The following is a 22,733-nucleotide window of genomic DNA, read 5'->3' on the forward strand; positions in this document are numbered from 1 at the left end:
CCCTCTGTTCCCCTTCCTTTACAGTATGCTTTTCAGAAGATGAACTATATATATTTCACAATCTATTTGGGAAGCTTTTATCAAAGTGATTTGAACACCAAGAATAAATAGAAGAAACAAAGGTGTATACCCATAGCAGAAGTACATAATAAGAAGAAAGCAGATGCATTTTCAGACTTACCTAGAAGACAATGGGATTCTGTTCGGAATATAAATTCAAGGTGAATTCTTTAAAGTTAGCCCCAAAGTGTCACAAATAAACACAGATGCAAATTATATTTTGACACAGCTGCAAGACTGCATTTATGGTTGCTAAGTTTCCTCTTTGAAAATCACCCAATTTAAGAATTCCTGCAGTAATCGTTTCAGAGTAATGAAAAACAAACAGAACAATGGAACATTTCAGCTGGGATATGAGCAGCTTTGTGTGTTTCTTTCTAATGTATATTTAGCAGAGACATATTAGTAATTACAAGGAAGAAACTTTTATCTTAACAGTACTATATTTTACTTGCACAGACACCACACACACATCATAATGCATTTTAATGCATATGCAATTTAAATTATATATTTTAATTTATAATCAACTTTTTAATGAATAATAGAAATCATAAAAATAACCCGCACGTAGCATCAAATACAGCCAGGGAGTGCATAAGCCACAAGAGTGCCATCATCATTCCACCAATTAGAGGTGAACTGGTAATAGAAATGCCAAACTTTTCATGGGTATTGCCCAAAAAGTCTGAACACTGAGTACTTGAGGCCATATGGCCAAATCATGAAGTCATTCAGGAAAAACTTCCACTGCAGTCATTGGGACTTCATAAAGACTGCAGAACCAGGTCTATAATCTTCTATGGTATGATTACAAGAGGAAGGGAGCATTTGGGTTTCTCCCACACAAGTCTTTTCTCCCTTGGCTGGATCCATTAAAAAAAAAAAAAAGACACTCCTGTAATCACTATACGAAACTTAAGGTGTCATTTGGATGGTAACCTAGATAACACATTAGTTCTTTGAAAAACCAATTTTGTTTTTTCTATCATTTATTATATACAGATTAACATCCCTGTATTCAAGCCTACTTATTAAGTTTAAATTGTTGTGTTTTTGTTTCAGAAAAAAATTGTTAAATGAAAAAAATTGAACACACGTAGGTAAACACCACCTTTAGAAGGGTTTGTTTTATGTCCTTAAGCACAGGAAAGAGGAAAATTACAATAGTTAGCAAGGGACAATGGATTTGCCCTGTTGTCTTGATTTTTTTTTTTTTTTAAGTTTTTATAAGAGGCTGTCTCTCTGATTGCTCTCTGTACTTCCCCTCTAGCTATTCTAAGGCCTCTCTGTTCTATCCTCATGCTGCTCTGACACATACTCAGCTCTCACTAGGACAGCGCTGAGATGCTCACTCTGTTACCTAATGTACCTTCAGGCTACTCTCATCCTCCATCTCAGAAAGCCATGAGCCATGTCTTTCTCTCCGTTTCTCTTAAACTCTTCTGGGACACTTTCTCCTCCATTCATCCTGAACTCTTCTGGGTTAGTATCTCTGATATCACTACAAGTCTCTATGATTCTCTCTCCTTCTAACTCCCCTTAGTGCCATGATACTACTAAAATGTTCTTAGAAAAGAAACGACTAAGGGGGATACAATAAAGGTCTATCAAATCATTAATGTTATGGAGAAAGTGAATAGGAAGTGTTATTTATCCCTTCACATAAGGCAAGAATTAGGTGTCACCCTATGAAATTAATATGCAGCAGTTTAAAACAAAAACAAGGAAGCACACAGTCAAATTGTGGAATTCATTGCCATGTGATGTTGTGAAGGCCAAAAGTATAACTGGGTTAAAAAAAAATTAGATAAGTTCATGGAGGGATAGCTCCATCAATGGCTATAGCCAAGATGATCAGGGATGCACCCCATGCTCCAGGTGTCACTAAACTTCCAATTGCCAGAAGATGGGATTGGATGACAGGGGATCATTTGAAATTCCCCTGTTCTGTTCATTCCCTCTGAAGCATCTGGCACAGGTCGCTGTCAGAAGACAGGATACTGGGCTAGATGGATCATTGGTCTGACCTAAAATAGACATTCTTATGTTTACCTGATAATCCTCCTCTACTCCCTCAGCCTGAGCAACAGCAGAGTCGATTTGAGTGGTGGAAAATTGCAGCCCCCTTCTCCTTACCACACCATTCAGCTTTAAAAGCACTTTGAGTCTGAATACATTGAAAAATACACCTTTGGAGGGAAGGGGTAAGAGGAGAGGAATGATGGGGAATGTTTTAAACACACAATGTAATGAAAAATATTGTGAGAATGGAGACTAATCCATTTTAATCAGCAAGGCTGTTGACAGGCATATGGGTGAGGATGGTAAGTTATGCTAAAATGACAAGCATGTTTCTTGATAATCTCTTGAGGGGGTTCCCTGTTTACAAGGTAGTAATAGTATCCTGGGCAGATAAGCACATTGGCCTTCAACCTCATATTATGTAGCTGAGAAATGGTTACTACTTTGTAAAAGACGAAGCACCCTCAAGTAATCAGATAAATATTGAAATGTTTTACGTGAGATTTATGGAATACTAGATTCATTAGCTTAAGTGTCACTTGTTTGGTAATTACAGCAATGAAAAGCATGACAAATATTAAATTTGCTCTAGAGTTTGTAGCAAAGTGAAATCTGGATTCAAAATGTATGTCTGAAAGATCTGGGTACAATTGTGAACCTGAAGAGAACTCTTGGAAAAGTGTTGGTAGTGGTTGACAAGACAAAGTGGACAACTAGGATACAAAAAACTGGATAGGTTACTGTACTATCTGGACAAGTAACCAGTTAAGGTACAGAAGTGTCTGAATATTGATGGATGGAAGTCTTCTCCTCTGAACTCTTCCTAATGATTAAGAACTACACAACTAAATCACTCGAGACAAAATCCAGTGATGAATGACCTGGCTTCCCCTGAGCTTTAAGTGGCTTCTAGAAGGAAACTGGCCATTGTTTATGATATTCTCTAGCTGAGAAGTATAACAAGGAAAATAATTTTACAGCAACCATCTTGCTGTTACATAACTATGAAAAGAGGCCACAGGTAACGATCACCACCTAAAGATATAATGTGAATGCAACAAACTTAAAAAAAATATTTACATGGCTTTTTACATTTGTATGAACCATGAATACATTAATCAAGGAATGGTTTTGTTGTGGCAAAAAATCAGACAAAGAATCTCCTGGATATGGGATTTACAACACAGTTTTGTAGTGAGCTGCACAGATTTACAACAGACATCAGGTCTAGTCTAATGAGGCTACCTAGAGAACAAAGTCCACTTAAGATGCCCATGGAGTTGTGCCAGATCAGGATTACATCAACCAAAGCCCTAACTTGGAGACAAAGACTTAACATTAAAGTTCATTTATGTTTAAAATATGAGGGCTCCCTAAACTCCCTGTAGTATGGTCTTCTCCAAATGTGGCTTCCTCTTTTAATGGTGAACAGTCCAAATGGCGGCTCCAGAACCTTCCGCTAACAATCTACAGTATTTGTACACTGTGATTTTACGCACATGCCTAACACAGCCTTTTGAAAACTATCACAAACCTTATAAGCAGGGGCGGCAGGTTTGTATAATTTTTGGTGGTGCCCAAAATGGGTCCAAGTCCTGACCCTCCCCCACCACACACAAACACCTGCTAAGGCTCTGGGAGGGAGTTTGGGTACAGGAGGGAGATTGGGGTGTAGGCTCTGGGATGGAGTTTGGGTGCTGGGTGCAGGCTCTGGGATGGGGCAGGGGTTGGAGTGCAGGAGGCAGTTTGGGGTGTGGGAGGAAGTTTGGGAGCTGGGTCCTGGGTGTGGATGCAGGAGGGGATTTGAGCTGCGTGCTCTGGGAGGGAGTTTGGGTGCTGGGTGTGGGCTCTGGGCTGGGACAGGGGGTTGGGTTCAGGAGGGGTGGGGGTGCAGGAGGGGGTTTGGGGTGTGGGCTCTGGGAGAGTTTGGGTGCGGGAGGGGTGCAGACTCTGGGAGGGAATTTGGGTGCTGGGTGCGGGTTCTGGGCTGGGACAGAGGGTTGGGGTGTGGGAGGAGGTGCAGGGCATGTGGGGGAGCATAGGATTCCCCCCAGTCTTCTCCCTGCTGCCAGCAGTGAGCTCCCGGAGGGGGGGTCTCCCCGGCTTGACACTCCGCCAAGTCCCCCCCAGGCTGCTGCTCAGGAGGTCCAGCCAGGATAAGACACACACACACACCCCACTGGGGTGGAGGGGCGGCTGCCATGCAGCCAGCCACAGCAATGGCCGGCGAGGGAGCGCAGCGCGGAGCAGCAGGGAGCAGCCACCCGCTGCCCAGGGCAGGCAAAGATGCTTGGGGGAGGGGCACGTGGGGATGGGGATGGGGAAGAGACCCGGACCTGAACATTGGTAGAGCCGGGCCTCCCAGGCCCTGAATTTGCTGGAGTCTGGGCACCACGGCCCATACAACTTGCTGCCCCTGTTTATAAGTAACTCCAAGCCCACATATTCTTGTCCTTGCCCAAAATAAATCATGGAGAAATTAAAGATCTCTAGATATTTACAACCAGAAGGGACCATTATGGTAACCTAAGCTAACCTTCTGCATTACAGAGGCCAGAGAACATCATCCAGTAATTCTATCATCAACCCTACAATTTCTCGGTTGAATTAAATACGTCTTTTTAGAAAGCCATCCAACTGCTGATTTTAAATTTGAAGCCTTCAAGTGACTGAATATCTACCGCACCACATAGTAAATTGTTCCAGTGATTAATTACCCTCTCTGCTAAAAATACGCACCTAATCTAAATCTGTCTAGTTTCAGTTTCCAACCACTGGATCTTGGTAAACCTTTGTCTGCCAGATTAAAGAGCTCTCTACTATCAGAAATCTTCTCGCCATTTAGGGACTTAGAGAACACGATTAAGTCATCTCTTAACCTTCTCTTTGATAAGGTCAGTAGACTGAGTTTCTTGAATGTCTTGCTGTAGGCAGGTTTTCCAGACTCAGAATCATTCTTGCAGCTCTTTTTTAAATGATTCAACATCCCTTTTGAAGTGTACACACCAAAACTCAACTGGATATAGCATTCCTATACTGGTTTCACCAATGTTGCATACAGAGGTAATATTAACTGACTAATTCTACTTGTTATTCTGATTCAAGGATAACATTAGCCCTTTATAACCACAGCATTGCACTGGTAGGTCGTGTTCAGTTGGTTAACTACCGTCACCCCGTCCTCTCCAAAGTCACGGCTTTTCAGGATACAGCTACCCATCCTGTAAATGTGTTATACGTTATTTGTTCCTAGATATATGATCTGTCATTTGGCTATTTTATAATGCATGTTGTTCAAATGATCTGTTTAACAAGCAACCCAGACCCCACTGTATAACTGACCTGCCCTTATCATTATTTACCACTCTACCAATTTTGTGGTACTTGCAAACTTTACCAGCTATGATTTTATAAATTCTCCCTGATCATTGAAACAGATATTGAATATCATTGGGCCAAGAACAGACCCCTACAGAACCCACCAGAATATACCAATTGGGTTATGAATCCCCCCCCATTATAATTACTTTTTAAGATATACCTGTTAGCCAGTTTTTAATCCATTTAATGCTTGCTGCATTCATTTTGTATAGTGCAATTTTTAAAAATCAGACTGGTGTACAGTACTAATTAAAGTGCCTTATAGAAGTTAAGTATATTAGGTCAACAGAACCTTTATCAGCCAAGAATTTACTCTCAAAAAATATCAAGTTTGTTTGACTGCGACCCATTTTTCATAAAAACATGTTTATTGGCATTAACTATGTTATTGTTCTTTATTCTTCACAGATTGCTTGTTTCAATCTTTACATGGGTTTTGACCAGGGTTGATGTCAGGCCTATAGTTACCTGAGTAATTCCATTTACCCTTTTTAAATATTAGCACAAATTTAACTAATCAACACCAATTCTTTTATTAATTCATGTGTTTTTATGTGCAATTCATTCACTAAACTTAAAGATGGAAGAAAGTTCTGAAAGATTGCTTAATGGAAGAATATACACTTTAAAAGGCTATTTTAACACACTACAACTTAGAGGCAACACAGTTTTGATAAACTACCTGTGCTTCTTATACTCATTTGAAAGAACTCTTCAAGTATTCAAACGTGTGGAATTTAGATGATATTTTAGAAAACTGCCAGAAGAAAAAAATTAAAAGTAAATTTCAAAGGTATTCTAACAACCACTTCTATCTTAACAGGGGAACAAATATCTTTTGATGAGATTTTTTCTAATCCCTTGTGGAGATGTACCAGTGATGAAGAGACAAGCACAGATACCTAATTCTACTCAAATCCACAAGCCTCAAACTTCAATGTACTATGAGAAAAAGAGTGGATAAAAAACTGATTGAAACTAATACAATTTAGGTAAGAAGAGAACAAAAGGAAAGGCGACAAGGAACTAAAAAAGCTCAGTTCATAAAGGAAAACAAAGAATTCTCAGTACACAATGAGAAGAGAAACTTTCAGCAGATGGGGAAGTTGCCTAAGTACGAAGTGATCAGCCCAAGAGCCAGAAAGAATCTCTCAATACCAGCACTGCTCTGCAAGATGCTGCTGCTACCAAATCTCCTACTTGAGTTGGTGAGATTGTCTTGTATATGCCAAGGGGTTGGTTAACTTTATTGATGACATGGGTTTAACTGGATATTAAAGGTGTATCTTAACTGAAGGTTTATTAACAGCTTCTCCTGTTAAACATTAAAGAGTTGGACATCATATTCCCCGCCCCCCAGCGGTGGCTCCAGGCACCAGTGCTCCAAGCGCATGCCTGGGGCGGCAAGCTGCGGGGGGCAGCCTGCCAGTCGCCGTGAGGGTGGCAGTCAGGCTGCCTTCGGCGGCATGCCTGCGAGAGGTACGCCGAATCCATGGGACCAGGGACTTCCCGCAGGTGCGCCGCCGAAGGCAGCCTGCCTGCTGTGCTTGGGGCAGCAAAAAAGCTAGAGCCGCCCCTGCCCCCCGTCCCCCCCAATTAGTGTTTCTCAACCTGCAGCCCGCGGGCCGCTTTCGGCCCAATCAGCACAGAGTTGCAGCCCATATGACATCCTCGGTGCCATACTGGTAGTATTGGATGCGGCCCACATAACAGATTGTGGGCTGCATATGGTAAATAGGTTGAGAACCATTGCTCTCTCTCTATACGCACAACACACACACAGACTGCATGTATGTGAGATTCTTCATTTTCAACAATCTGCTAGTTTCAAATCATCCTTTAAGCAAATTTGTGAGCTACCACATTCCAGCTTTTTGTTATGTCTTTCCACTACAGAGTTTAATCTTCAATATTCTCTGTCCCTTCGTCCCTCCGTGCTCTGGGAAGTGATCGAGGAAGGACATGAAGATGCACAAATCCTGGCAGCTCTGGCTCAGGCGGGTAAGATTCAGGGCTGTCTTGGGTATAGCTGGGTGGGTGAATCTGAGTGGGTGGCTGCTGGAGGTAGATGGGTACTAAGACTTCTGGGGAGGTAGGGATGGGCTAGGGGGCTGTTCACATAGCTAGAGGTGGGTATTTGTTGCTGCTGGATTGTGCTGGAGGAGCAGAGTCTGGTGCACCTGACTGAGGATGTGTGTGTGTGTGGACAAGAGAAAGGGAGCTTGGAGCTCATACTGGACCTCTTACTTTTTGCCACTGCTCGTTCCTGGCTGTACTCAGCAGGGGGAAGAACAAGAGGCAGCGCTTGGCTGTCTGCTCAATAGCACCACAGAAACACTCAGTGGCCAAAAGGCAGAACTAAATGCAAATGCCTGCAGCCTTCCTGCAGCTCAGCCAAAAGAGTGACATTCAGTCTGAAAACTGATTCAGTTTCTTATTTCTGCTTCATGTACTGTCCCAAAGGACACGGAAATGTCATCCCTTCCACCTGTGCAATTCAGTGCAAAAGCTTCAATGTAATTTACAAGAACTGTTCTTATTAATATCTGGAGGCTCCAAATTATCTATATTAGTTACAAACTGTTACGGCAATAAAAAAGAGAAGTCATGTACAATTAGGAAAAAATAATTTTTATTTCTTATGAAAAGCACTCGGGCTTACAATGACTAAAGAAGAACCTGCATATTTGAAGTCAACAACTCCAATTCCTGAGTTTAACCTTTAAAGCAGAAATAATACACACTGAACATAAATAATTTTTCTTTGAACAGGTTGCCATGCTGTCAGATTCAGCTACATATTTGTTATAGCTATGCAAACTCAAAGGGCCAAAAGTCAAGTGAGAGCAATATGCTTCCCTAAATTTATATGTACACATTTGCTCCTCCAAGTGGTAACTTAATCCTTCTCACCAACTAAATGGCTGCATTGAGGTTATATTTTTTAAATTACCAAATTCTTTTCTACTGTTTTAGTGAGATTTTGAAAAAAGGAATTACCTCTGATTTTAAAGAGCAGGTAAGTGTTCATTTGACTGGGACTGATGTTATTTTCCTCAATACACATATATTTGTGCGCGTGTGGATTGACTAGAGAAAATAATGAGTCGTCTTTTCCCCTCAAGCAATCACTTGCTCCTAAAACGAAAGGAAGGCTGTTTTTAAATGACTTTTTGCTGTTTGGACCCTACTCAAATATCTTAATGACCTGCCAACACCTTGGGTGGAGTGTGGTGGAGTAACAGCTATTAATTTTGACAGATATAATAGGTACAACACTCCTTTGCAGAAGAAGTTAGGAATTTTTGAAGATGTGAAAGGATAGAAAACTTTGCTTAAACCTTGGCTCACCAACCTTCCTTGCTGACAGAAATAGACGGAATGTCTAAAGACAAGTTCAGAAAGTTTGAAGAGGTTCAAGAATTGCGATGTGGCTTTTTTTTTAGTGGTAACCTAAAAGACTTCAGGATGACGAGAATGGAACTCAGTATTCTCGGGACAAATCTCCAATTTTCTAAGGCCATGGAATCTATGATTTTCCAGAGTTCTTGGGAGTTGTTTGTATTTATGACTGAAAATGTATTTATGATCATGGGCATCTTACATGTTGCAATGTAGGCCACCCTTCAAATCTCCTTTGTGTTGCTTCTATTTAGGATTTCTGAAAAGACAAGAAACTTTGCTGCCTACGTGACTGGCTTCTTCTCAAAGCAACATGATTTATTGTTCTCTCTGGATAAGTAGGAATCTCTCTGAATAGGAGTGAGATGATCCACATATTAGGCACCCAGTTGAATATTTGGGTCTACTGTTAGAGCTCTGGGTTGTGGGCACTTTGAACTGCTCACTGGTCCTCCACCAGCACTATAATGGCAAGTTGTGGAAGCAGCAAAAAACTACCATACGCTATCTCATGTGCAAGAGAAGCAAATTCACTTCTTTACGGTGGGTGCTATGTGAGACAAAGTCATCTTAGGCTCTCAAGCTTTTATACCAGTACATAAGAAACCCTCCCAGGAGTATAGAGGGCAGATGAGGCAGGCCACAGTTTAAATGGAGTCCTATGTCATGGTTTGGTGTGGGCTAGAGATTCCACCACTACTTCTCTGGCTGATGAGACCAAAGGTCAAAAATCAGTGGGACTAGAAGGCTCCTTTCTGCAGCTGAGAAGCTCAATGAAATGGACAGAGCCCTTGAACATCATCCTTTAGAGCAGTGGTTCTCAAACTTTTTTTTCCGCGGACCACTTGAAAATTGCTGAGCGTCTCGGTGGACCACTTAATGATCTTTTCAAATGTTGTTTGTACCATTAGCTAACTATTGTAAAGCACTTTGGATAAAAGTGCTATATAAAAAAAACTTAATAATTAACTTTTTTTGTTCTACAAATAAAAGCACACAACTCATATTTTAATATTAGTAGTCTTACCTTTCTAATGCGATGGATGGGCTTTCTCCCCCGCCATGGCAGCCCCCAAGTTGGGAAGGGGGGGGTGTCTCTCCCCAGCAGCCGCAGCTCTGGAGCTGGGGAAAGTTGCCTCTTTCTCTGGCCGTCGCAGTCCTGCACATCCCAAATTCCCCCCACTCCCGTGTCTCATCCCACTGCCCCCTCCCACGGTCACCACCGCACCTTACATGTGCATCGTCTCCAAGGTCCAGGCACCTAATTAGTAGAGCCACACCTGCGCAGCTCCACTAATTAGGTGGCCTTTTATTCCCTTGTATGTGGCTGCCCAGGCGCGCACCTTAGAGGGAACTATCCGCCGACCACGTGAATGGAGCTCGCGGACCACTGTTGGTCCACAGACCACAGTTTGAGAACCTCTGCTTTAGAGGCTACATTTTTGAAAAAGGGGGTTTCCTCCATGAGGCTAACTTGCAAAATACCAATAGAATAATCAGCATTTGTCTAGGAAAAAAGCCCTTCGTGAAGGTTAGAGAACATGAATTCCTTTGATACAAGTGGCTCTGTCTATGGAACAGCACCCTCATGGATTTTCAGTATGAAAATAGTATGTTATTTCCCAAGCGATAAAGATTCGACACCTAAATAGTCAGTACAGCAGGGCATCATGATTCGCAACTAATGTTAGCCACTGAGATTACCAAATTGGGGTCATTTTTACAATTTAATTGAGTGAAATAAAACATGTGAATCCTATTAATCTTAAAGGGAGTATTATGGATATAAATTGATAAATCTATTTGAGACTATGATTCCCCAGCCCTCCATCCCACCGCCCCTAAATTCAGCTATTTCAATTGAATATATACTTTTGGCTGCTATGTTTGCCGCTCCTGTTTTTATATTCTTTAAAATTGATGACAAGGAAATGCTATTAGTTAACTAAAGCTGCAGGAATACAATGAAACTTCAACCTATAGACCTCAAACAAAAATCTTCCATTTCTAAAAGGATCACTACTGCAGCACTTTCAAACTCTTGTGTGCATTGAGAATCTTCCTGATATTTCTAATCTTTAGGAGTATACTCCTGAGTTGCCCAACGGTATAAGAAATTGCCTAACTAGCTTCAGGACATTTTACCATGTTTATTCTGGAGCTTAGCTCCTTGCCTGCTAATGCATACCAGTGAAGAATATCCTAGCTTTTCTTGTGGCTAGCAGAGATATACTGATTTTAAACCTACTTCCTAAACATACTAAAAAAGAAAAACTCTGAAAATGTCCTTCATATTTTGTTACAATAACATAATTTTATAACAGAATTCCCACTGTCCTTGCACCCTACTCTTCTCCCTCCTGACACTCCTCATGGAGTAGATGGTGCAAAGAAGCAACTAAAAATGCTGCACTTAGTATCAATAACTTCTGTTGGCTTACCAAATGCAAAAACTACAACGGGTTTTAGACCGGTGCAAATATCCCCTCACCTTTGGTGCCCCAATCTCTATGCTTTCCCATCTCCATGTTCGGGGGAGCGGCTTCTGCAGTCTTGGGGTAAAGGAAGAAGCATGCTGTTTTGATTCCCTGTAGCAAGAAGGTCAGATGACCAGCTTGCCTAGTGGTCAACATGTGGCTTTATGGTTTCTGCCAGTCCAACAGTCCCAGTGGGGGCCCCAGCTGAGGCCTCAATCACCCCCTCATGCTCAGATTGCTCCCCTGAATTTGGTCACTACAAATGAGCAGGGGGAGGACAAGTTAGGGGGACCCAGGCCCACCCATTCCACTGAGTCCTGACCCAGGGCCCTATAGGTATATCAAAGTGTCCAGCCCAGTTTCTGAGCTACCCCAATTTTTGTTTCCAAAGGTCACTTCCCACCAGTCTGGAGCAACTCAGTTTGGGACGTAGTTGCTGGCTTAGCAGACTCTCCTCAGTTTCTTAGGTCTGGTCTATACTGCAGGATGAGGTCAACGTCAGCTGCCCTGTGTTGACCTAGCTATGGAAGTGTCTCCATTTAAACTGGCGCCTGCTGACGTAAGTGCCTCTCTACATACATTTAGTGACACGACCTCCCTGAGCGGGACAGAGTCACAGTTGATGTAATCAGTTCGATGCAGATTCATTGTTGACACTGTGTTGCTTACATCAACTGTGACTGACTTTCAGGAGCAGTCCCATAATGCCTCCCACTGACAATACAATCAACATAAGTGTCCTGGTGAGGACCTGCACAGCCAACACAAGGAGTCAAGTGTACACACACACAAGTGATTTAGTAAGTCTGGTAGCTGTATGCTGACATAAGTTAGGTCAACATAATTTTGTAGTGTACACATGGCCTTAGTATCCTGTTCAGTCAGTCTCTCTCTCATAGGGCTTATCTATACTTACAGCATTGCAGTGACACAGCTGCACCACTGTAGTGCTTAGTGAAGACGCTACCTACGCTGACAGGACAGCTTCTCCCATTGGCGTAGGTACTCCACCTTCCTGAGAGGCAGTTGCTATGTTGATGGGAAAAGCCCGCCTATCAACATAGCACTGTCTACACCGGGAATTAGGTCAGTATAACTGGGTTGCTCAGGGATGTGGATTTTCCCCACCCTTGAGCAATGTAGTTATACCAACATAAGTTTATAGTGCAGACCAGGGCTTAGAGCTTTCAACTCCTAAAGAAAGTTGGGTAGAGATCCAAGCCCCTGCTGGTAGAGAAGCCTTCAACATAGTTTTCAGTCTTCTTTCCTGGAAAACATGGAACTCATTCCCCCTTCTCCTGGACTACCAGTGTCCTTTTAAATTGTTCCTCCACTGGGCACATGCCATGTATCTACTGAAGGGCAGGGCCTCTCTACCCAAGTAATGCTCTACTCCTTGCCCTGATTCAGCATGGGGCCTGTAAACCCCATCATATTCCCTCAAGTTCTTCTGCACGGTTTGAGGTTCTTTGCAATTCTTTTCATCCTCATTTGCTCATTTCCAATGCCACATGCAGTTGTTAGGGTTACCATATTTCAACACTGAAAAAAGAGGACACTCCACGGGGGCTCTGGCCCCGCCCCAACTCCGCCTCTTCCCCATTCCTGCCTCCGCCCCCTCCCCACCCCCATTCCAACCCCTTCCCCAAAGTCCCCACCCCAACTCTGCCCCCTCCTCTGAGCACCCCGCATTCCCCCTTCTCCCTCCCACTCTGTTCTTGGTTGGGGGTTGCTAAGTGCTTCATAAACTGTAAAACGTTTGTAAAACCTACAAAGTGAGGGTGAAACAAAGAAAAGTCTGTGAGCAAAACAAGCTGCGAGTGAGGGAGACATGGTTATCTATATGAGATGTTTTTATTTAAGAATCCTTGGTAATACAAATAGTAATGATGATGATGGTGGTAATGCTACAAATAAGCAGTTAAGATTGGGACCTTATTCTAAACAAGAAAATAAATCTAAACCATTGAGAATGCAGTGAAAATTAATAGTGATTATTAGGAATAATGGTGAGGTAGGAATAGCATCATGATGGTCAGGGAGAAGGGATTCTGCTAGGTCCAGGTAGTAACCATGGTTCTATTTAGTATTTGTGTCAAAGCACATTCACCGCTTAAATACAGTTCTCTGGTTTAGTTATTTGGTACAGTAACTTGCAAACTGTGAAGCCGGTAGCGCTCCGCCAAAAGACGCTCGGGGGACCCCGAGTGCAAGTGGCTGCAGCAAAACTAACAACTCGCACCGAGATGATATCACAGCGGGCGACCCACCCCCCACCCCCCAAATTCGGAGAGCCTTAATATAGTTGAAATACACTGAATTGCAGATTTTTGGATGGACAGAATGGAAAAAATAGCTATTTTGCTAAAACTTAAGGACAGCTGTTAGTGTACAGGACTTCTGGCACTGCGTTTCTGACTATACCACTGCCTCATTCGGTGACCCTGGGCAAGTCACTAAGGCCTGCTCTACACACAGATTTTGTGCCAGGGTAACTATTTTGGTTAGGGGTATAGTTTTTTTAAACCAATTCAGTTATCCCAGTACAACCCCAAGTGTGGATGTAATTCTATACTGGTACAAGCACTTTGATACCAAGTCCATGCCAGGAAGTTGTCCCACTTTCATTATACTGGTACTGTTAAAATGAGAGAATTTTCCTGCGCCACCAAGGCCTTACACTCGATCTGTTTCCACCTATTTATGATTTTCCACTTGCCGCTTTGTGATGCTCACACTGCAGGAGTTCTACAAGCATAAAGTATTTTTATGGCTGTGTATCACAAGTGGGGTGCGTGGCTAGGAGCCTGACCTTTGCCTCGCCTCACAAGATATGGAGGTGCAAGACCTGGGTAACGTTTCCCCTGGGTCATGGTTTACGGACAGAACTCAAAGGGCACGCAGCAGCCCAATTGATTTTCACCAGTTCCATTCAGGAAAGTAAACGGAGACACGGGGAGGGGAAGGGCGGGATCCTGCCCTGCAGACACACCCCAACAACATCCTCCAGGCAGCTCAACCCGACTAGCGGCTCCTCTCATGCCCCAGGCTCGCCAGCTGCCCCGGCCCCTCCAGCTTGCCCCGTGACTGGTGCCCGGGGCCAGGGGCGCAGCTCCAGCCTCAGGGGGACGCAAATCCGGACAGTGCCGGCTCCCCGCAACGCGCTGGCGTCCCGAACCCCCGCCCAGGGGCGCCCCCCAGCCCAGCGCTGGCTGCCGAGCGGCGCCCAGAGACACCCCCCACCCAAAGGACAGGGGCCCGCGCCCCCTCTCCCCCAACGGCTTGCTGCTTCACAGGGGCAGGTTGGTCGCGTCGCAGGGGCCGCTGGGAATTGTAGTTCTCGGCTGCTCCCCTCTCCCTGCTGTCCCTGGAGCGTGAGGCCCGGCCGGACTACAGCCCCCAGCATGCCCTGGGCAGGAGCCGAGTGTCGCACCGAGATGATGTCACAGCGGGCGACCCACACACACAAATTCGGAGATCCTAGCCTCCCTATTTCCCCGGACATGTTCGGCTTTTTGGCAATTCCCCCCGGACGGGGATTTGGGGACCAAAAAGCCGGACATGTCTGGGGAAATCCGGACGTATGGTAACCCTAGCAGTTGTGGAGGACCCCAGTGTATTTCAGTACCCTGGTTTCCTTATTTTTTGTCAAGAGCTCAGCATTTTTTTATTTTTTTGAGGGAGAAGGGGGACCAGAAAGTACAGGAGCAGTTCTAACGTACACCTGTGGAAAATCAACCATAGCAGAGTTCTGCTCTGTCACACTCCCTCCTCTTCATCATACGCATGGAATGCCCCAATGTGCTGAGAAGGAGGAAATGGCTGGCACAGGAGGCAGCAGGGCCAACTCCACCAGCTTTCTGGAAACAGAATGCAGCAGGAATCTCCGCTGACTGTTTCCTGCTTTAAGGTACTTTGCTCTGCTTATGTAGTGCAAAGCAGTATTAGCAGTTCAGAGACTTCAGCCCTAAATTTTCATAGCTATTTAAAAATTATACAGAAAACTTCTGACTCGTCCTGAATATAAACTGGGAATATCTCAGAGTTGCCAAGAATTTAAAGGCGAATCCAGGAAGTTAATTGTTTGTTAACTTAGAGTATTGTCTTCACTAGAAATTAGGCCATGTTAGAATATGAACTTTAACACTGCGCATGCTACCATGACTCTGAACACATCTATGGTGTCAGCATAGACTGGGACAAGTTACATTTAACATTGTGGCAGCTACTGGGACCATGCTCTAACACAACCTAATTTTCAAAACAAGCTGTCAGGGGAGTTAATATATACTAAGTGAAGACCATCAAGTACCGTCCTCCTTTTTTGAACAGGCAACCTCTCAACCACAGTTCACCAGTGCTCAAAATTAATTAATGTGCAGATGACTAACTCAAGAATTCTGTATCCAGTGTTTTTTTGCATAATTTTCAATCTCTGCAGACTGCAGTAGCCTAGATAGGCTATGATATTTTACAGCATGCCTATGAAAAGGACATTCAAATTTGCCAAAAAGATAGGAAATCTAGCTTCTAGTAAGTGGACCAGAGCATTACAACACACAAAGATCGATGTGTTTATGTAATTAATACAACAGGATCCTGATTATCTGAACCCCAGTTTCCGAACTCCCCAACTGCCAACTTGTCTATCAAACAATTTATATCCATATGTACAATTAATTGGTACTAACTGCTTTCTGCTTATAAAACACTTAAAGCAATTATCTATTTGCCTTCTTTTATTCTTGTTGAAAAGGCGTGCAAGAGAAAACAGGCTGCTTTGATCTTATGACAAAAATTGTAGAGAAGAGTGGACATGGGGGAAAGCAGTACTGTGTAAATCTACAATTACAGACAATAAGGACGTTGAAGAAAAATGTAAAGATTTTTTCTATGTTGATGGAGACCTTCCAGCTGTCAGAGCAGTGCTGGAATTATGCATCTGTTGTCCTGTTTCCCAATACAACATCAAATCTGCATGCCTGTGACTAAGGGAGGTTTTATTTTTTGTTATAATTGCCTTTAAAAACATTGCGTCTGATGAAGTGGGCATTCCCCACGAAAGCTTATGCTCCAATACTTCTATTAGTCTTAAAGGTGCCACAGGACCCTCTGTTGCTTTTTACAGATTCAGACTAACACGGCTACCCCTCTGTTATTTAAAAACATCATAGTTTTAAAATGTCCTCTCAGAAAACACCAATAAAACACCAATGAATAAAGTCATCAAGAGCATCAATCTTAAAATTGTCATTTATGGGTTTGCAAATTCTAAGCTAAAATAGGGTTACCATACATCCGTTTTTTCCCGGACATGTCCGGCTTTTCGGCAATCAAACCCCCATCCGGGCTCCAGCTGTGCTGGGGAAGCGCCGGCCGGGGGCGCAGGGTCTGGAGGCTGCCCGGCAAACCGTAAAGCCGGTAGCGCTCGGGCAGCCCTTTTCGCGTGGCTGGGAGGGAGGAGGGGGAGCTAGGGGGGGACTTTGGGGAAGGGGCGGAGTTGGGGCGGGGCCGGGGGTGGGAAAGGGGCGGGGCTAGGGCCCGTGGAGTGTCCTCTTTTTTTATTTTTTAAATATGGTAACCCTAAGCTAAAACCATAAGATTGGGGCTGAAACAAAGATGGAGGATGCTGACCTCCTGTGAGAAAATGAAAAATCTCCCTTCTTCCGGTTACCAATGAAGAAGTCAAGAGGGAGTTGAAAACAACAATTTAGCACGAACATGAACATCTCTTTGAGGGGTCATTTGTAGATGAGGCACGGGACAGATAGGAAGAGTTTATTAATAAAGATGAATATGCTAGTTAGAAGGAAAGGCACTCAACTTCTGAATTAGTGCTTACATACTATGAAGTTGTTTGAAAAATGCCTGCTGTACATGAATAGCCAGAGTGACTACTGTACCTCTTCGGTTTATGTTCCTGTATATTCTTCAACTATGCCTTCAAAGTAGCTTTGATAAAAAAATATCAGATTTTTGCCAAAAAATAAACAACCTTTCCTAGTGCAGGAATTTTTATGCATTTGATAGCATCACAGTGTGTAGCAAGGAAGCAACTCTGTTTCTATTTTAATTGCTATCCGTTACAGTGTTTTTCCTCCATTGACTCCTAATTAAACAAACTCCCTACAATTCAAACAAATATAAAGTCATCCATGCTGTTTGGAAAGTCAGGATTCTACTTATTCTTCCACTGAATTTTCTCTCTCAATTCACAGATGTTACCATTTCTGTATAAGCATTCCCACAATTTTCCTTCTTTTTTCTTTATACCTTTTTATTCTGTCTGCTGCTCAACTTGATAATTATCTATTTTGCCTTGAAAAGCCTTTGTATTTTTTTCTCCTCTTAGCAGAATTCCGCAGTTGCTGCTACCAGTTAAATAATTCACACAACATACTCATTTTTGTCCATATCTGCTCACTCATAGATTAACATCCTTAGGTTGTCTCCTCATGTGTCTTCTCACTGTGAGCTTTCACTAATATTATTATATAGAGGGTCTCATTTTCAGACATACCATGGAACTGCCTCTCCTATTTACTTTAGGGGGAATAATAAGTTGTTAGTAGTTTTGAAAATTAATTTCACCCAAGATCTATAGTTTTAATTTCTTCTCATTTTTATCATAGCCTTTATGCACATCCATATTCATTTGATATCTTTTCTTGCTCAGAATTCAACAATACATCCAATTTCCCTTTTGTACCTCTCTGATATTATCCAGATTACCTGAGACCTGAGGTGAAGTTTCAGCTCTGTCAGAAGTAGCTGATGATCTGCATCAATACTAACATTAAACAGTTTTACATTTGAAAATTGTCGTTTTTCCATCTTCTTTTCATTGATACATTGATTTCCCTTGTCGCCAACATCAAGTGATATTAATGCATTTCCATGTTCCATGATGGGATAATATAATTTTTTGTATGATCAAGATGACTCTCAGAATTGAACTCATTCGTTTATCCTAATTGTTTACTCCCAATCCATGTTAGTTCATTACAATCTGGTAGAATCTGGTAAACACTCGCTCTCACAACTACAGCACTGAATCCATTTCCTGTAATCAGCAGCACACATTTTGGCAGAGAGTTAATAGGACAAATGTAGAACTCTTCAGTGTTGTTATCCTAAGTTACTGCAGATGATACACAATCTTGAACTGAAGATTTACAACATAACACCTCTGAGGTAGTTTTAAAATCAGCCTGATGTGGACTGGATAGTATCCAACAGAGGTGTAAATATATCTTTTTTCAGAATAAGTATACATTTTTTCTAGTCTTCTTTCAGTATTTTGTACACACCAAATTTTCTTCAATAGGGAATAATAAAGAGACTACAATGAAATTAATGTGGCTGCTACAACTCCACAACAGACCACATTGTTTGTCATATATGCAACTCCCATCATAAAAAGTGCGTTATCCAATTTGATCTTTCAATTAAGCATTCTTGGTGCCAAATCTATAATTTTCTAGAGGCTTCAAACTGCCCTTTTATGTGCCAAGATAGGCAAGAGAGGAACATCATAGGTAGTTTGCTCTATTGTTTTTATGTGTCATTCTCTTCAAAAACATTGTGATTGATACAAGGAAATCATATTTGTCTCTTTCTAAATCTTGACACATACTTCTTGCTCACTTTTTAGTACATATGATGAGCCTGTTGAGCACAACCCCATTGCCACAGCATGTCAATGATCTGAAGCAGAGCATAAGGGATAGAAACTAGCATCACTTAGCTCCAAAGTGTTTCACAGAACAGTAGGACAGAGTGAATGGAATAAAAAGTTGTTAAAGAGACAAGCTTTAGTTAGCCGGTGGCTAAACAAAATTTGATATTTTCAGTTGCTGACCTTCTTCACACATTCTTGAAGACTGTTTACTGGTACCACAATATTAATGAAGCGCTCTTGAAGACAGATAATAAAAAAAATTAGATGGTCAGAAGAAAGTTAAAAGTCCACTTCTTTCACACACATAATTCAACAAGTTAAAAATTGGTTGATTGACATGACTATCATAGGGAGTAAAATGTATTAATCTATTTCACTTGTTTAGATTATTCATTATGTAAGACTGTCCATCATTAGAAAAACTCCATGACAAAATGTGCAATACATTTCAGATATACACTCACAATACAGGCCAGCAAAAACTGTTATGCAGAGTATCAGGAACACATCGTCAATTTAAAAAAAAAAATCATATGCATCTCTCATCTAGCACATTTATATGAGTGCAGCATGTTGAAACAACTTCACTGGAAAACTACAGTTGGGGATTGGTCCTGCTTTGATTGGGGATTGGTCCTGCTTTGAGCAGGGGGTTGGACTAGATGATCTCCTGAGGTCCCTTCCAACCCTGATAGTCTATGATTCTATGAATACATTATTTGTAGAGGATTTGGAGAAGGTATATAGTTTTCAAGAGTTGCAGGCTACCCAACTTGGGCATGGAGTAGACACAATGAAACACCTCAAAATGGATTATCATTAGAGCGACACACAGCGCTATTCACGTAGCTGCAGTCGAAGTATCTTAGTTCGACTTACCTGGCCGCCCTCACGGCGGCAAGTCGACTGCCGCAGCTCCCCCATCGACTCCGCTTACTCCTCCTGCCGAGGTGGAGTACAGGCGTCGATTTGGGAATCGATTTATCCAGATGAGACGTGATAAATCGATCCCCGATAGATCGATTACTACCCGCCGATCCGGCGGGTAGTGTAGACATGGCCACAGATCAGACTTTGATCAAGTAGTACTTTTAAAGCAACTTTTAACCACTACTCCAGAAGCTGAGAAATCAGTGACTCATGGACCCAAAGGATAGTTGGAGGAGACTTTGTGAAGAAAAAAAGTAGCCTAAAACAACAAGAACTATTTCATTCTATGTCCTATGAATAAAGGTTCTGTAAATACTACATATAGTTAAAATAGAATTTTCCATGGTAAAAGGATATTTGTTATATAATATAATGTGATACTGTATATATTTTATAATCTGAACTTTAGCTGAATGCCATATAAAGATTTGAAAAGAATAAGAAATCCATTTGGCCGTTTTTAACAGAAGAAGTTAAAGAAATATTAAATGAAAAGGTCTGATTTCTAAATATGTTAAAACAAATATGACAAAGTGTACCACAGATACTAACCCATACTTAAAATAAGATCATTAACATGATCTAGTTTTTAATTCATAACTTATGCTTGTATTTCTATTTCTGTAATTATCAATTGCTGATGAACAAATACAATGCTGTGCACCAACCCCCGGAATTCACCTGCGGGACCCCGACAGAACTCCCTCTTAAGGTATATTGAGCTAGAAAGCAGAATAAATAAGTGCTGGCTTTGGGCCAGATTCTGATCTCAGTCACACCATTTTTTAACAAGATGAGAATCTGGGCTTCTGACTGCCATTAGTTAGCTTATCCCGCCAAATGAAAAAAGTATCAGTGGCTACTGAGATCAAAGATTAACAAAATTCTGAGTGAAATTTCAATGTCACTTTACTACTACAACAAGGACTTCGCAATTTATTTATTACAAAGTTAAGAGGGTGAAGTTGGACAAATACAGTTGTTTGTCTCTCTAATTCTATAGCAGCACAATCTTTAATGGTTTAATGGAAAAGCTAGTTAAATCCTACAATTGCTGCATTTGTTCTGGTGTCAAAAGGCAAGTTATTAATTCAGTGATTGTACCAATGTTTGCTACTGACAGGAAAAGTAAAGCAGCCTAAAATGTCCACTAGATTTAGAATCCATGTGTCTATCTCTAAGTCATTAATCGCTTGGTAATTAAGGCCTGCTTCTACTCCCATCAAAGTCAACAGAAAATGTATCATTTGACTTCAGTGACACAGGATCAAAACACAGGGGCTAGATACCACAACTCCTTTTCTGTAGTAAAGCTATGAGTTTAACTTGACACAAGGCAGCAGACTCCAAATGTGGCAGACACTTTGATGCAAAAATTATTATTTTTTACAGCATAATATCATGCTGTAAAAATCAAGTGGAATACACAAATGAAAAAAACAAAGTAACACAATGTTTTTTTAATTAATCTTGGAGGAAAGAAAAATAGTGTAGTGTATTCCACAAAGCACAGGCAACACAATTTCAGGTCTTCCGGGAAGCAAAGTGATAAATTACACGTATAAGAGGTTATATGGAGTACTGGGATAAAATTAGGCAAAGGAAAGTCAGGCTAAACATTAGAAAAAAGAATTATCTCAATAGTTAGATATGACAGACTGACAAACAGTGTTCCCAGTGAAGTAATGGGAGCCTGATCAGTTGGGGGCAATTACAATAGCCCGAAGAGTGTATTTGCTTGTGGAACAATCCTGCATTATCAAGAAGATGAACTGAATGCTCCAATGTGCCTTTTCAATCTCTAAATTCTAGAATATGATCATATGTAAACAAAACAGTTTCATAAACTCCTATTTAATATTTTCTACTCATAAGTTTTCCTTAGATATTCACTTACGTTGATTTCCCAGTATTGTACACTTTAGGATTTTGCACAGTTAATGACATTTCAAACCCACTTAAACTCTGTGGGCTCATTTTCCCTGCAAACTGATACTTTTGAGATCTTTCTTTCATTATACACACTTTCCTTTTACAGAGGTTGGTGGGGGAACTGAGTAACACTTAAATCATCTACTCCCACGGAATGTTTAGAATGCAGTGTGGCAGCATCAGGAGATGGTGCTGCTGAGTGGTGATAGTTTGTAAAAATGAGGGTGGAAGAAAGTAGTGAGCAATTGGTAGCAGTTTGGGGTGACAGCACAAGAATGAGAACAAGTAAGGAAAGGCTACTGTAGATCCCCTGCCCTCAATACATTTTTCCTCTAGCTGGGCTGTGGGAGCTGTGGAGGGCTTAGTGATACACTGGGGAAGAAAAGAGAAAGCTATAGAGGGGTGTCTAAAGAGATAAAGACAAGTCTAGGAAGGACAAAATATATATACCGAACATAAAGCAGAAATCTTAAAGCTAAATTAGTTTATCCAGCTATGCAGGTTACCTTTGTTTTTATTATTATTTTGTACTTCTCTGAAACCTCCACTGTTTTGGTTACAAAATAAATCTCTTTTTAAACATGAAAAAGACATTTTGTTGTTTTCCACTTTGTTTTGAATATGATCTGGTTTTATACTCTGAATTTGTAGCTGCTCATTGTGAGACCTACAAAATTGTGCATATGATGGTTTGTAGGCATAGGTGTCCAGCTTCGTCTCTAAACTTTTCACAGAGAGAAGGCAATTTAATGAACTGTGGTAACACATATGCAATCACCACAGTAGTCAGCAGCAATTAAACTTGAGACCATTAGCATCAAAAATCCAGTACTTGAACCAAAGAG

At 41.7% G+C, this 22,733-nt stretch overlaps 2 protein-coding genes across 12 annotated transcripts in view; both read right to left on the reverse strand.

Annotated features, from left to right (window-relative positions):
- SNX29 (sorting nexin 29) overlaps positions 1 to 22,733 on the reverse strand; it is a 497,538-nt gene that overhangs the window by 163,188 nt on the left and 311,617 nt on the right. The window lies entirely within an intron of this gene.
- LOC135973815 (uncharacterized) overlaps positions 1 to 22,733 on the reverse strand; it is a 1,510,190-nt gene that overhangs the window by 119,906 nt on the left and 1,367,551 nt on the right. The window lies entirely within an intron of this gene.

Source organism: Chrysemys picta, chromosome 10 (assembly GCF_011386835.1).
Source record: "Chrysemys picta bellii isolate R12L10 chromosome 10, ASM1138683v2, whole genome shotgun sequence".
Lineage (NCBI taxonomy): Eukaryota > Metazoa > Chordata > Testudines > Emydidae > Chrysemys > Chrysemys picta.